We start from the raw sequence: 14,730 nt of genomic DNA on the forward strand, positions 1-14,730 counted from the left end.
TTTCAAAGCTTTTTTCAATAAGGAACTTGGTCAAGCATTTATACCATGCTCTAGGAGCTTGTTTAAGATCATAAAGGGCTTTGTGAAGTTTGTAAACATGATTAGGTTTCTTAGGATTGACGAAGCCGGGAGGTTGCTTAACAAAAACTTCCTCCTCAATTTTGCCATTTAGAAAAGAACTTTTAATGTCCATTTGGTACAAGGTGATATCATGGTGATTAGCATAAGCAAGTAAGATGCGAATGGACTCAAGTCTAGCAACGGGAGCATATGTCTCACCATAGTCCATACCTTCAACTTGTGTGTATCCTTGGGCGACGAGACATGCTTTGTTGCGAACCACTTGTCCATCTTCATCTTGCTTGTTGCGAAACACCCATTTGGTACCAATGATGTTGTGGTTGTTGTCGGGCTTCTCGAGCAATGTCCACACTTGATTTCTCTCAAAGTTGTGTAGCTCTTCATGCATAGCGTTTATCCAGTCCAGATCCTCCAATGCTTCTTCAACCTTCATAGGTTCAATGCTAGAGATGAATGAGTAATGTTCACAAAAGTTAGCTAAACGAGTTTTAGAGCGAGTGATTCTCCTGGTTTGGATATCATTGTAGATTTGCTCGACGGGATGATCCTTAGCAATTCTTGCTCGAACTCGTGAAAGCTTTTGCTTGGGTCAGGGTGGAACATCCTCTTCATCTTGTGCTTTTTCTTGGCCTTCTTCATTGTTGACGTTGTCGTTCTCTTATCATGGTGGAGAAGGAGGTTGTTGATGTTCATCTTGGTGCGCTTCCTCGTTTTCTTCATCTTGGCGTATCCCACATGTGGATGCTTCCGTATCAACTCTTGGTTCACCTTGTCGTGAGGTAGAAGCTTCCACTTGGACGGACGAGGTACTCTCCTTCACTTCCGTTGGACGAATCTTGCCAATGGATAAGTCTTGAATTGCTTCCGAAGGGTCTTTGTCTCCTACATCAATTGGCAATTGCTCTACTTGCGAGCCATTAGATTCATCAAACTTCACATCTACCGTCTCTTCAACCTTTCGGGTGAAATTGTTGTAGACACGGTAAGTGTGAGAGTTTGAGCCATAACCAAGTAGGAAACCTTCAATCCTTCATGAGATTTAGGAGCAAATTTAGAACGACGATGCTTATCAAGAATGTAGCACTTTGAGCCGAATACTCGAAAGTATCCAACTTGGGGTTTGTTACCGGTGAGGAGCTCGTATGCCGTCTTGCCGAGTAGCTTGTGAAGATACAAGCGATTTGTTGCATGACAAGCTATCTCAACCGCTTCCGCCCAAAAGTGCTTTGGCGTTTTGTACTCATCAAGCATCATTCTTGCCATCTCGATAAGAGTCCGGTTCTTCCTTTCAACAACTCCATTTTGTTGAGGTGTGTACGTAGCCAAGAACTCGTGTGAAATCCCTTCTTCGTCAAGAAAGGTGTCCACATTTGCGTTCTTGAACTCCATTCCGTTGTCGCTCCGAACCTTCTTGATCTTCACGTCAAACTGATTTTGGGCCTTCCTAGCGAAGTTTTTGAAGATCTTTTGGACCTGCAATTTGTCATCAAGAAAGAACACCCATGTAAATCTTGAAAAATCATCAACTATGACTAGACCAAATGAGTTACCACCGAGACTCTTGTAGGCATTTGGACCAAAGAGATCCATGTGAAGTAGCTCGAGTGGTCTTCTTGTGGTCATGATGTTCTTCGCCGGTGACTTCCTCCAACTTGTTTCCCTGCTTGACAAGCACTACAAAGTCTATCCTTGTCAAATATGACATCTTTTATTCCAAGGATATGATCACCTTTAATAAGCCTATCAAGATTTCGCATGCCAACATGACCTAGTCTTTTATGCCACAACCAGCCTTTAGAAGATTTGGTAATTAAGCAAGTTCTAGGTTGAGCCTTTTTAGTGAAATCAACAATGTAAAGATCTCCTCTACGTATACTGGTAAAGACCATTTTATGATTGTCTCTACGAAACACTTGGCAATCTACTTCAGTGAATAAGACATTGAAACCGAAATCCACAAGTCTAGAAACTGAAAGTAAATTGTATCCAAGGGATTCAACGAGCATGACATTTTGTATGGAGCTATTATGTGAGATGGCCACCTTACCAAGGCCAACCACCTTACCCTTTGAATTATCACCAAAAGTGACATATTTTCGAGGGCCGTCGTTTTCAGCAAGCTCATGGAACATATCTTTATCTCCGGTCATATGATCAGTACATCCACTATCAAGGACCCATTCCTTTCCTCCAGCCATGTAGCCGCGAAGATTTGCCATAACACCAAAATGCCTCATTGCATCATCAAGATCATAGTCACTATCATCATCTTCATCATAGTATCCATGTTCAACATCATCTTGTGATTGATCAATTCCTAGAGAGGGTAATTCATTAGATAAATGATCATCACAATGGTTACCTTTATGAATTCTAATAGCTTCGGATATGATATCTCTAATGATTCCAACATTTCCTTTAGCACACATGAGATTGGTACGCTCAAATAGACAATCACCAAAGCTAGGATCACTAGAGTTCATCTTACTCAAGGCAATAGACTTATGGAGAATTTCTTCTAAATTTTTCAAGGAATAATTTGGAAATCGTTCCTCAAGAAATCTCCATATGGTGTAGGCACACTTGAGAGTAGGCAAACATCTAATCAAGTTTCTAGGCAAGCCTCTAATGATGAGCTCAACACTTCTAAGATTGCGAATCATGTCAATATCTTCATCTAGGGTAGGGTGCAAAGGATCAACATGAGGTGCACAAGGGCTAGTAATGTACTTGTTCAAATGATATTCATTGGAAATCTCAAGCATTTCATTTTTCCACTCATGAAAATACTCTCCATAAAGAATAGACACTCTATGTCTAAGACTCCCCAAAGTAGACACATCCATCTTCCTCCAATGGTGTTTAAACCAAGGCAATGGAGACCAAAGATCTGATACCAATTGAAAGGATCGAGAAGAGGTGTCTAGAGGGGGGTGATTAGACACTAAGTGCCAAAAGTTGCAGTTTTTAATATTCTTAAGTTTAAGTGGAGTTTAAGCACAAGTTTAACAAACACAATACATATCAAGCAAGCATGCAATGAGTATATGAGCAGCGGAAAGTAAAGCATGCAACTTGCAAGAATGTAAAGAGAAGGGTTTGGAGTATTCAAACGCAATTGGAGACACGGAAGTTTTTGTCGTGGTTCCGATAGGTGGTGCTATCGTACATCCACGTTGATGGAGACTTCAACCCACGGAGGGTAACGGTTGCGCGAGTCCACGGAGAGCTCCACCCACGAAGGGTCCACGAAGAAGCAACCTTGTCTATTCCATCACGGTCGTGGCCCACGAAGGACTTGCCTCACTAGCGGTAGATCTTCATGAAGTAGGCGATCTCCTTGCCCTTACAAACTCCTTGGTTCAACTCCACAATCTTGTTGGAGGCTCCCAAGTGACACCTAGCCAATCTAGGAGACACCACTCTCCAAGAAGTAACAAATGGTGTGTTGATGATGAACCCCTTGCTCTTGTGCTTCAAATGATAGTCTCCCCAACACTCAACTCTCTCTCATAGGATTTGGATTTGGTGGAAAGAAGATTTGAGTGGAAAGCAACTTGGGAAAGGCTAGAGATCAAGATTCATATGGTTGGAATGGAATATCTTGACCTCAACACAAGTGTAGGTGGTTCTCTCTCAGAAAATGTGTATTGGGAGTGTAGGTATGTTCTGATGGCTCTCTCCACGAATGAAGAGTGGGTGGAGGGGTATATATAGCCTCCACACAAAATCTAACCGTTACACACAATTTGCCAAACTCGGTGGGACCGAATGGTTAAACTTGGTCGGACCGATTCAGCAAACCTAGTGACCGTTAGGATTTTCGGTGGGACTGAGATGCAACTCGGTAGGACCGATATGGTTAGGGTTAGGGCATAACGTAATCTCGGTGTGACCGATTACACAAACTCGGTGGGACCGATTTTGGTAATAAGCTAACTAGAGAGTTGGTCAGGCAAACTCGGTGAGACCGATTACACAAACTCGGTGGGACCGATTTTGGTAATAAGCTAACCAGAGGGTTTGCATTGTAATCTCGGTAGTACCGATTGCTCAAACTCAGTGAGACCGATTTTGGTAATGGACATACACAGAGAGATTACAATCACATCTCGGTGAGACCGAGATCCCTATCGGTGAAACCGATTTGCTAGGGTTTGTGGCAGTGGCTATGACATCTAAAACTTGGTGGCGCCGGATAGATAGAATCGGTGGGGCCGAGTTTGACTTTTGGTTTAGGTCATATGTGGATGTGGGAAGGTAGTTGAGGGTTTTGGAGCATATCACTAAGCACTTTGAGCAAGCAAGCCATTAAGCAACACCTCATCCCCTCTTGATAGTATTGGCTTTTCCTATAGACTCAATGTGATCTTGGATCACTAAAATAGAAAATGTAGAGTCTTGATCATGAAGCTTGAGCCAATCCTTTGTCCTTAGCATCTAAAAGGGGTTCCACATCCTCTAGTCCATGCCACTCCATTGTTGAACTTATCTGAAACATACTAGGTAAAAGTGTTAGTCCAACAAGAGATATGTTGACATTAATTACCAAAACCACCCAGGGAGCACTTGTGCTTTCACCTACGAACTATGAGGAAGCGATGATGAGCCCAGATTCCGCAAAATGGCTTGAGGCCATGAAATCTGAGATGGGATCCATGTATGAGAACAAAGTATGGACTCTGGTTGACTTGCCCGATGATCGGCAAGCCATAAAGAATAAATGGATCTTCAAGAATAAGACTGATGCTGAAGGTAATATTACTGTCTACAAAGCTCGACTTGTTGTGAAAGGTTTTCGATAAGTTCAAGGAGTTGACTACGATGAGACCCTTTCACCCGTAGCGATGCTTAAGTCCGTCCGAATCATGTTAGCAATTTCTGCATTTTATGATTATGAAATTTGGCAAATGGATGTCAAAACTGCATTCCTTAATGGTGGATATCTTATAGAAGAGTTGTATATGATGCAACTGGAAAGTTTTGTCGATCCAAAAGATGCTAACAAAGTGTGCAAGCTCCAGCGATCCATTTATGGACTGGCACTACTGCAGGATGGTCCAAATGCGACACTACAATCAGAGACCCTTCGACGAAACTATGTGCGATGCCATAATCACAAACGGTGGTGTAAAAAACCGTCAAAAAAGGTGCAAAAAATTTGCGATGACAGATGGATCAAACACGGTTCAGAATTTAGTTGCGTGTGCGATGCAGGGCATATAGTTCAGCTCAATTAACTATTTGGGATGAGAAGGCACAAAAGAAACGGGCAGCCATGTGACGCCCCCGATTCAATCGTACACTAATCATACACGCAAATGTGTACGATCAAGATCAGGGACTCACGAGAAGATAACACAACACAACTCTACAAATAAAATAAGTCATACAAGAATCATATTACAAGCTAGGGGCCTCGAAGGATCGAATACAAGAGCTCGATCATAGACGAGTCAGCGAAAGGAACAATATCTGAGTACAGACATAAGTTAAACAAGTTTGCCTTAAGAAGGCTAGCACAAACTGGGATACAGATCGAAAGAGGCGCAGGCCTCCTGCCTGGGATCCTCCTAAACTACTCCTGGTCGTCGTCAGCGGCCTGCACGTAGTAGGCACCTCCCGAGTAGTAGTAGTCGTCGTCGACGGTGGCGTCTGGCTCCTGTGCTCCAATGTCTGGTCGTAGCAATCGAGTATAGAAAGGGGGAAAAGGGGGAGCAAAGCAACCGTGAGTACTCATCCAAAGTACTCGCAAGCAAGGAGCTACACTACATATGTATGCATTGGTATCAAATGGAAAAGGCTATCATATGTGGACTGAACTGCAGAATGCCGAAATAAGAAGGGGATAGCTAGTCCTATCAAAGATTACGCTTCTGGTAACCTCCATGTTGCAGCAGGAGAAGAGAGTAGATGGTAACTTCACCAAGTATCATCGCATAGCATAATCCTAACCGATGATCGTCCCCTCGTCGCCCTGTGAGAGAGCGATCACCGATAGTATCTGGCACTTGGAAGGGTGTGTTTTATTAAGTATCCGGTTCTAGTTGTCATAAGGTCAAGGTACAACTCCGGGTCGTCCTTTTACCGAGGGACACGACTATTCGAATAGATCAACTTCCCTGCAGGGGTGCACCACATTTCCCAGCACGCTCGATCCCCTTTGTCCGGACACACTTTTTTGGGTCATGCCCGGCATCGGAAGATCATAACGTCGCAGCCCTACCTAGGCACAATAGAGAGGTCAGCACGCCGGTCTAAATCCTATGGCGTAGGGGTCTGGGCCCATCGCCCATTGCACACCTGCACGTTGCGTGGGCGGTCGGAGAGCAGACCTAGCAACCTCCATTACAAAGGAAGTTGCGTTACGCGGTCCAACCCGGCGCGCGCCGCTCAGTCGTTGACGTCACGAAGGCTTCGACTGATACCACGACGTCGAGTGCCCATAACTGTCCCCGCGTAGATGGTTAGTGCGTATAGGCCAGTGGCCAGACTCAGATCAAATACCAAGATCTCGTTAAACGTGTTATCTTGAAATAATCGCGAACCCCGACCAGGGCCAGGCCCACCTCTCTCCTAGGTGGTCTCAACCTACCCTGTCACTCCGCCACAAAGATCCACTCAGAGGGCCGTCGGGACAAACGTTCTTTCGGACCCAATCCGTGAATCACTCGTGGGTACTCCACGAGCCGACCCGACTTTAGTCACCACGTGTATCATGTATAAAGTATATAGTATATACCCGTGATCACCTTCCGAGTGATCACGCCCCAATAGTATAGCATGGCAGACGGACAAGAATGTAGGGCCACTGATGATAAACTAGCATCCTATACTAAGCATTAGGGTTGCAGGTAAAGGTAACAACAGTAGTAGCAAGGACAGGCTATACATCAGGATAGGATTAACGGAAAGCAGTAACATGCTACACTACTCTAATGCAAACAGGATAGAGGAGAGTAGGCTATATCTGGTGATCAAGGGCGGGGGGCTTGCCTGGTTGCTCTGGCAAGAGAGAGGGGTCGTCAACACCGTAGTCGTACTGTGTAGCAGCGGCGTTGGTCTCAGTGTCTAGCGAGAGAAGAGGGGGAAGAAACAATAAATATAATGCAAACAAATGCATGACGATGCATGACATGACAAAGCGTGATGCTAGGTGTGACCTAACGCGATACGAGGTGGTACCGGTGAAGGGGGGAAACATCCGGGAAAGTATTCCCGGTGTTTCGCATTTTCGGACAGATGAACCGGAGGGGGAAGTTGCGAGTTTGATATGTTAGGGGTGTGTGGCGGACGAATGGGATGCGTATCCGGATTCGTCTCGTCATTCTGGACAACTTTCATATAAACAGTATTTTCATCCGAGTAACCGTTTTATTTTCTATGATTTTTCAAAGTGTTAAATGATTTTTTGGATTTCCTTTATCTAGTTAATTCAAATATTAAATACGGCAGATTACATTTTATACCCACTAGTGGGCTAGCCAAAGTGTATGACACTGGGCGGCATGAGTCCAGTCAGCAGGCCAGTCAAACAGTTGACCAGTCAAAGTTTGACTGGTCAACATGGCCAGTGGACCCACATGTCATAGACTAATATTTTAACAGATTTATTTATTTAGTTTAATTTAGCAGTGACCCACATGACATAGACTATTTACCTAATCATATAAATAAAGCAATCCTAATTAAAGAGGGGGTGCCACATGTCATAGGGTAGCAACTGATTTAGTAGTACTGATTAGCCTAACTAGTAACAAAATTAGCCACCAACTAAATCTTGGGTCGGCCATATGCAGTGGCACAAGCTGACCATGGTGTGGCTGTGCACCACGCACAAGCATACAGGCGCATGGCCATGGCCGTGGCTACGGGTAAGCAGCAAACGCCAGCAGCAGGCATCAGCAGAGGCAGCAACAGGGCAACTAGCAGCAGGGGTGCATGAAGCAGCAGTAGTACATCAGCAAACAGCCGCAGTAGCAAGTAGCAGAGGCAAGGGTAGCAGCTAGCAGCAACAACAGCATTCAGCGAGCAGTGGCAGCAAGCGGCGCGAGGCCAGGTCGCGCGGGCGCACACGCGGAGGCGCGGGCGGCGCACGCAGGGAGGGCGAGCAGGGTGTGGCCCCGATGCAGGTAGTGCGCGGCAAGGGACACGCAAGGGACATGGGAGCACAGGCTCCGGCCATGGCAGCCACGAATGAGCACGGGGACGGCCGCAAATGAATGGATCAAAGTGAAAAACGGGGGGAATCGGGGGAGGGCCTCACAGCGGGGTGCTTGGCGTGCTCGTTGTAGTCGGAGAGGACCGGAGGCGAGCGGATCGACGACGGTGTTGCAACGGCCGAAGGTAGAAGAAGATGAGGATGGTGAGCTTCCGGTGCGGGCGTCGTTGGAGGAGCTTCCCGGCTCCGCTCCGCGGCGAAGGAGAGCGAGCGCGAGGCGGCAGGAGCCTCTCGACACAGAGAGGCGACGAGGGGTGGCCTACGGCCACGCCGGTCGTGATGACGGGGCGACGACGGTAGCGGTCGGGTGTGGGGCAGCTCTGGGTGATAGAGAGGGCGACAAGGAAGAGAGAGGGCCAGTGGGCGATTGGGGTTCGCCGGAGAAGGGGGCGCCGGCCTTATAGGCGGGGGGAGTCGGCGGATGGCCGCCACGACGATGGCCGTGGCCGTGGCACGCATCGGCTCTGTCCACGATCCCCTGTGAACAGAGCGGAGGGGGCAGCGGGAGCAGGTGGGCCGGTGTAACACCCCGGATGTAACTTTCCCTATTTGTACTCCAACTCTTGCCGTTTCCGGCGTTAAGTTATATTTATTTCTCGGGTTCGGGTCTTTGTCTCCGTGTGTTGTTTTCTTTGTCATGCATCTCATATCATGTCATCATGTGCATTGCATTTGCATACATGTTCATCTCATGCATTCGAGCATTTTCCCCATTGTCCGTTTTGCATTCCGGCGCTTCGTTCTCCTCCGGTGGTCAATTCTAGCGTTCTTTCGTGTGTGGGGATTAAACATTTCCGGATTGGGCCGAGACTTGCCAAGCGGCCTTGGTTTACTACCGGTAGACCGCCTGTCAAGTTTCGTATCATTTGGACTTCGTTTGATACTCCAACGGTTAACCGAGGGACCGAAAAGGCCTCGTGTGTGTTGCAGCCCAACACCCCTCCAATTTGGCCCAAAACCCACCAAACTCTACTCCATGTCCTAGAGCGTTCGATCACGATCGCGTGGCCGAAAACCGCACCTCATTTGGACTCTCCTAGCTCCACTTATGCCTATATATACACCCCCCCCCCCGATTTCGGATCTCTCCCTCTCCCCGAAACCCTAATCTCAGATCTCCGCCGCACCGGACATGTCCGGCCGCACCGGACAACGTCCGATCCACCCCGCAGCCGCCACTTGGCCGCCGTACCGCCGCCGCCGCTGCAACCCGCTCGGGCCCGGGGCAGGCCCTCCCCGGCCCGGAGCCGCCTCGCCGCGCCGCCTTCTTTCCCGTCACCGGGCCACCACCGCCGCGAGCACATTCGCCGGGCCACCGCCGCCGCCCGCCGGAGCTGCTGCTCCTCCCGCTCCCTCGCGCGACCCCGCGCCTCGCCGGACCCGGGACACCGGCGACCGGAGCAACCGCGCCTCCCCCTGCCCGCGCCGGCCTGCCTCTCCTCCGGCCGCTTCGAACGCCGGCGACGACGAGCGAACTCCGGCGACCCCGATCCGCTACAGTGCCGCGTCGCCAGATCCGATCCGCGCTACAGTAACCCTAATTTTTTCGCGAGGTGGTTTTTTTTCTCTAAGTCCTGAAATTCTTGATCCATATGCTCCTGTTCGCGACTCCGTATCTCCGCATCCGTAGCTCCGATTTGGGCATATAATATATCAAAATGTTCGCCTCGACGAGTATATCATTTCATTCCATTGAATCATTTTCATTTTAGTTCATCTTGTTGCCCAAAATGCTGTTAGAAGGAGGCTTCGTGAGTTAATTGTCAGATCTGCTAGTTCATCTTAGACTTTTGTCATTTTTGCCATGATTAGTGTGTGCATGATATGCCTATGAGTCCTTCATATGTTTTGTTAAGCATTTTGTCTTATTTCCAGAGGTGCAACCCATGCATTTTTAGGATGTGTGTGGTGACTTGTGCAAGCTTGCAAAGTGAGGTACCCGGGAAATCTGTTTTCAGGGACTTAGTAGTTTTCACTAAGTCTGGGATTATTTAGTTCATGATGCCATATGTTCAGCTTGTTTCCTAGTGATCCGTGCCTCTTTTGAGGATGATCAGTAAAGGAGTTTTGTTAATCATGTTATGCTATATCCATCCATGTCTTTGTTTGCAATTATGGAGCACCCTAGATTGAGTCAATCGAGCTCTACTTTTGCCTCGTTGTGAATCTGGGCAGATCGTCAACTCGTTTGCGATTTTGCCGGCGTTGCTGTAGTTGATCCGTGCATGCTATGCCATTGTTCTTGCCATGTATAGATAGCATTTTGTGCCTTCTTAATGGATGTATGCTTGCCTTGCCATGACTTGCACCGTAGCGAGTGCATCGATCTCGTTTACATGCCTTCGTGAGTTATATTTCAGCATGTCTCAGTTTTCACTAAGTCTGAAAACTGATTGTGTTTTAGCTATGTTCGTGTGCCCGTTAGTATATTTTGTGATCCCTTTTGGCCCTAGGTCATTTTGGGACTTTTGTTAAGATTGTTGAGTAGCTCCATGACATGTTCTTACTTGTCTTAATCAGGTCATGTATCATGTTGTTTTTCTGCTCCGAAGAGGGCTTCGTGATCTGAAATTTCAGACAAGTGTTAATTTCACTAAGTCTGAGATCTGTTTTGCATTTGCGTTTTTGCCATGCTTGTTTGAACCTCATAATGGATGAATTGGCCGTGGCTCAGTGCTAGTCTTTTGTTAAGCATCTTGTGTGCATCCCTGCCATGTATTTTGTTGTCATGTTTGGTGGCTGTAGCATGTTCATTGCATTGCATTTAGATGCCTACTTGCTGTAAATCGCAGACCGGTGTCATCTTAAAACGCTTGCCATTCCAAACCGTAACTCCGATTCCGATGTTCTTTATATCGTTTTCAAGCGATTTCATCTCATCTTTCCAGTGGCACCCTTGGAATTCCGAGTTGAGGCCAGCTTCATGCATTTTCTGTCATATCTTTCCTTTTGCATCCCGCATCGCATCCCGCATAGCATATCTTCATTTCATCATATTGCTTGGTCTTGCACGTGGTTGATTGTATCCTTGTTGCTTGTTTGTCTTGTTTGGGTAGAGCCGGGAGACGAGTTCGCTACCGAGGAGCCCGTTGAGTTTGCTTGTGAGGATCCAGTCAACTCTAACAACTTTGCAGGCAAGATGATCATACCCTCGAAATCACTACTATCTTTGCTATGCTAGTTTGCTCGCTCTTTGCTATGACAATGCTACGATGCCTACCTTTTGCTTGTCAGCCTCCCAAATTGCCATGTAAACCTCTAACCCACCATTGTCCTAGCAAACCATTGATTGGCTATGTTACCGCTTTGCTCAGCCCCTCTTATAGCGTTGCTAGTTGCAGGTGGAAGATTGCAGCCGTTCCTTGTTGGAACATTTATTTACTTGTTGGGATATCATTATATTGCTATGTTACCTTAATGCATCTATATACTTGGTAAAGGGTGAAAGGCTCGGCCTCTCGCCTAGTGTTTTGTTCCACTCTTGCCGCCCTAGTTTCCGTCATATCGGTGTTATGTTCCCGGATTTTGCGTTCCTTACGCGGTTGGGTTATAATGGGAACCCCTTGACTGTCCGCCTTGAATAAAACTCCTCTAGCAATGCCCAACCTTGGTTTTACCATTTTCCACCTAGCCTTTTTCCCTTGGGTTTCGCGGACTCAAGGGTCATCTTATTTTACCCCCCCCCCGGGCCAGTGCTCCTCTGAGTGTTGGTCCAACCTAGAGCACCGTGCAGGGACGTCCCTCGGCAACTTGGGTTACGTTGGCTCCCGTACGCTTAGCTTATCCGGTGTGCCCTGAGAACGAGATATGTGCAGCTCCTATCGGGATTTGTCGGCACAGCGGGTGGTGTTGCTGGACTTGTTTTACCATTGTCGGAGTTGTCTTGAATTACCGAGATACCGAGTCTGATCGGAACGTCTTGGGAGGAGGTCTATTCCTTCATTGACCGTGAGAGCTTGTCATGGGCTAAGTTGGGACTCCCCTGCAGGGATTGAACTTTCGAAAGCCGTGCCCGCAGTTATGGGCAGATGGGAATTTATTAATGTCCGGTTGTAGATAACTTGAACCTTAATTAATTAAAATGAATCAACTGAGTGTGTTACCGTGATGGCCTCTTCTCGGCGGAATCCGGGAAGTGGACACGGTGTTGGAGTTATGCTTGCGCAGGTTGTTCCTCTAGATTCTCGCTCGCGCTTTGCCTCCTCTTCTCGCCCTCTTTTGCGTATAAGTTAGCCACCATATATGCTAGTCGCTTGCTGCAGCTCCACATATATATGCCTTTTCCTTCCTATAAGCTTAAATAGTATTGATCGCGAGGGTGCAAGATTGTTGAGACCCTGTGGCTCACAGATACTATAACTCCAGATGCAGGTCCAGGTGATTCCGCTCCAGGTGACGAGTACGAGCTCAAGTGGGAGTTCGACGAGGACTCTCAGCGTTACTACGTGTCTTTTCCTGATGATCAGTAGTGGTGCCTAGTTGGGGTTCGATTCAGGGCCTTTTCGCATGTTGGGTTCTTTTCTATTTTGGCGCCGTAGTCGGGCCATGAGTGTTTGACTGATGGATGTTATTTATGTACTCTGATGTGACATGGCGAGTGTAAGCCAACTATGTATCTCCCCTTTTATTATATATTACATGGGATGTTGTAATGATTGCCTGACTTGCGACATTGCTTTCAATGCGGTTATGTCTCTAAGTCGTGCCTCGACACGTGGGAGCTATAGCCGCATTGAGGGCGTTACAAGTTGGTATCAGAGCCTTCCCCGACCTTAGGAGCCCCATTGCTTGATCGTTTTTAGCAGCCGAGTTGTGTCTAGAAAAAAATGTTTTGAGTCATTTAGGAATTATATATCGAAGAGCTTAGGAATTCTTTTACTTCCCAGTCTCCTCATCGCTCTGGTAAGGCATCCTGACGTAGACTTTTGACTCTTCTCTTCTTAAATTTCACTAAAAAAAATTTAGGATCACGCGAGTATCTTAGATTTGTTCCGATGGCTTATGATGAGAACATTGTCTTGGTGCCTCCTGTCAGGGGTTTAGTGGAAGTGTCCCGGGGAGTTGAGCTCTGAGGTGTTGTCATCATAATTTTATCGTTGCAATTCTGGAATACTTGAGATATGTTCGCCGACATCGAAAATCTCTTTTATGCAGTTCGTTGGTGAGATAACCTCGACGCCACCCAGTACTGGGGCGGGAGTTCGGGAGTATCGCCATAACTTGTATAACGGATGCTTTTCGAAGGTTGAGGTAGATGGTTTCCGAAGTTTTCTTGGTTATGTGTTGAAGGATGGATACAGCTGGATGTAGGATTTGCTAGTTTGGGTGAGATATTATGCTTCCCCTGTATCCCCAACACCTGATTGCATAACCGGAAAGGTTCGGGAGTTTCATAGGTGGGAATTCTCGTAGCTCTAGTTCTTCTTCCACGGATATTGTTTGAGATTAGGATTTCTTACCAATTATTCGTTCTTGATCCGTACCTTGTTGATTTATTTCTCTACCTTAATTCTACGTGGCTTCTCAATTTATGGATATGTGACCATTTGAAGAGGAATGCATTCGTTCATTTTGTTCGGATGTGAAGACTATATGTTGCAATTTTCATTCCGTTGGATTCAGCTTCAATATTTATCTGTCAATGTGCTAACGGTGGTCAACCTCTTCAGGATGGCTCCCGCTAAGAGCACCAGTCAGAACCAGAATCAAGATCCGCCACCGCCTCCACCTCCTCCAGAGGCATGGCAAGCTGTGATGGCCGCAAGCAATGCAAACACTCAGCTGATCATGCAAATTCTTCAAGAGCGCAATCAAGGCAGTCAAGGGAATCAAGGCAGCAATCAGAGTCACTCTGCTACACTCAACCAGTTCCTTGCTAACAGGCCAAAGACTTTCAGCAATTGTGTTGAGGCAACCGATGCTGGCGATTGGCTTGTGGATCTGTGTAAGCATTTCGAGTGCAGTAACGTCAGGCCTGAGGACTTTGTCAAGTTCGCTTCCTTCCAACTCAAAGATCAAGCTGCAGAATGGTTCCAGCAGTACAAGGACTCCAGAGGTGGACGTGTTATCACTTGGGATGATTTCCGTCGAGATTTCCAAGCTCATCATATTCCGCAGAGTGTGGTTGAAAGCAAGCGTGAGGAATTCCGCAATCTGAAGCAAGGCTCTTTGTCTGTCTATGACTACAACAAATTGTTCCAGAAGCTTGCCCGCTTTGCCAAGCAGGACGTGCCTGATGAGAAGAGCATGATATATCAGTTCAGGGGTGGTCTCAGAGAAGAAATTCAGCTCGCTCTTGTTCTCTTCGAGCCCTTGAGATACGATGAGTTCTACAACATGGCGCTGAAGCAAGAGGCTGCTCAGTTGAGGTGTGATGCTTCCAAGAAGCGAGTCAGAGATGTTACTCCTTCTTCCTCTACTCAAGTGGC

Source organism: Triticum urartu, chromosome 7 (genome assembly GCF_003073215.2).
Source record: "Triticum urartu cultivar G1812 chromosome 7, Tu2.1, whole genome shotgun sequence".
NCBI lineage: Eukaryota > Viridiplantae > Streptophyta > Magnoliopsida > Poales > Poaceae > Triticum > Triticum urartu.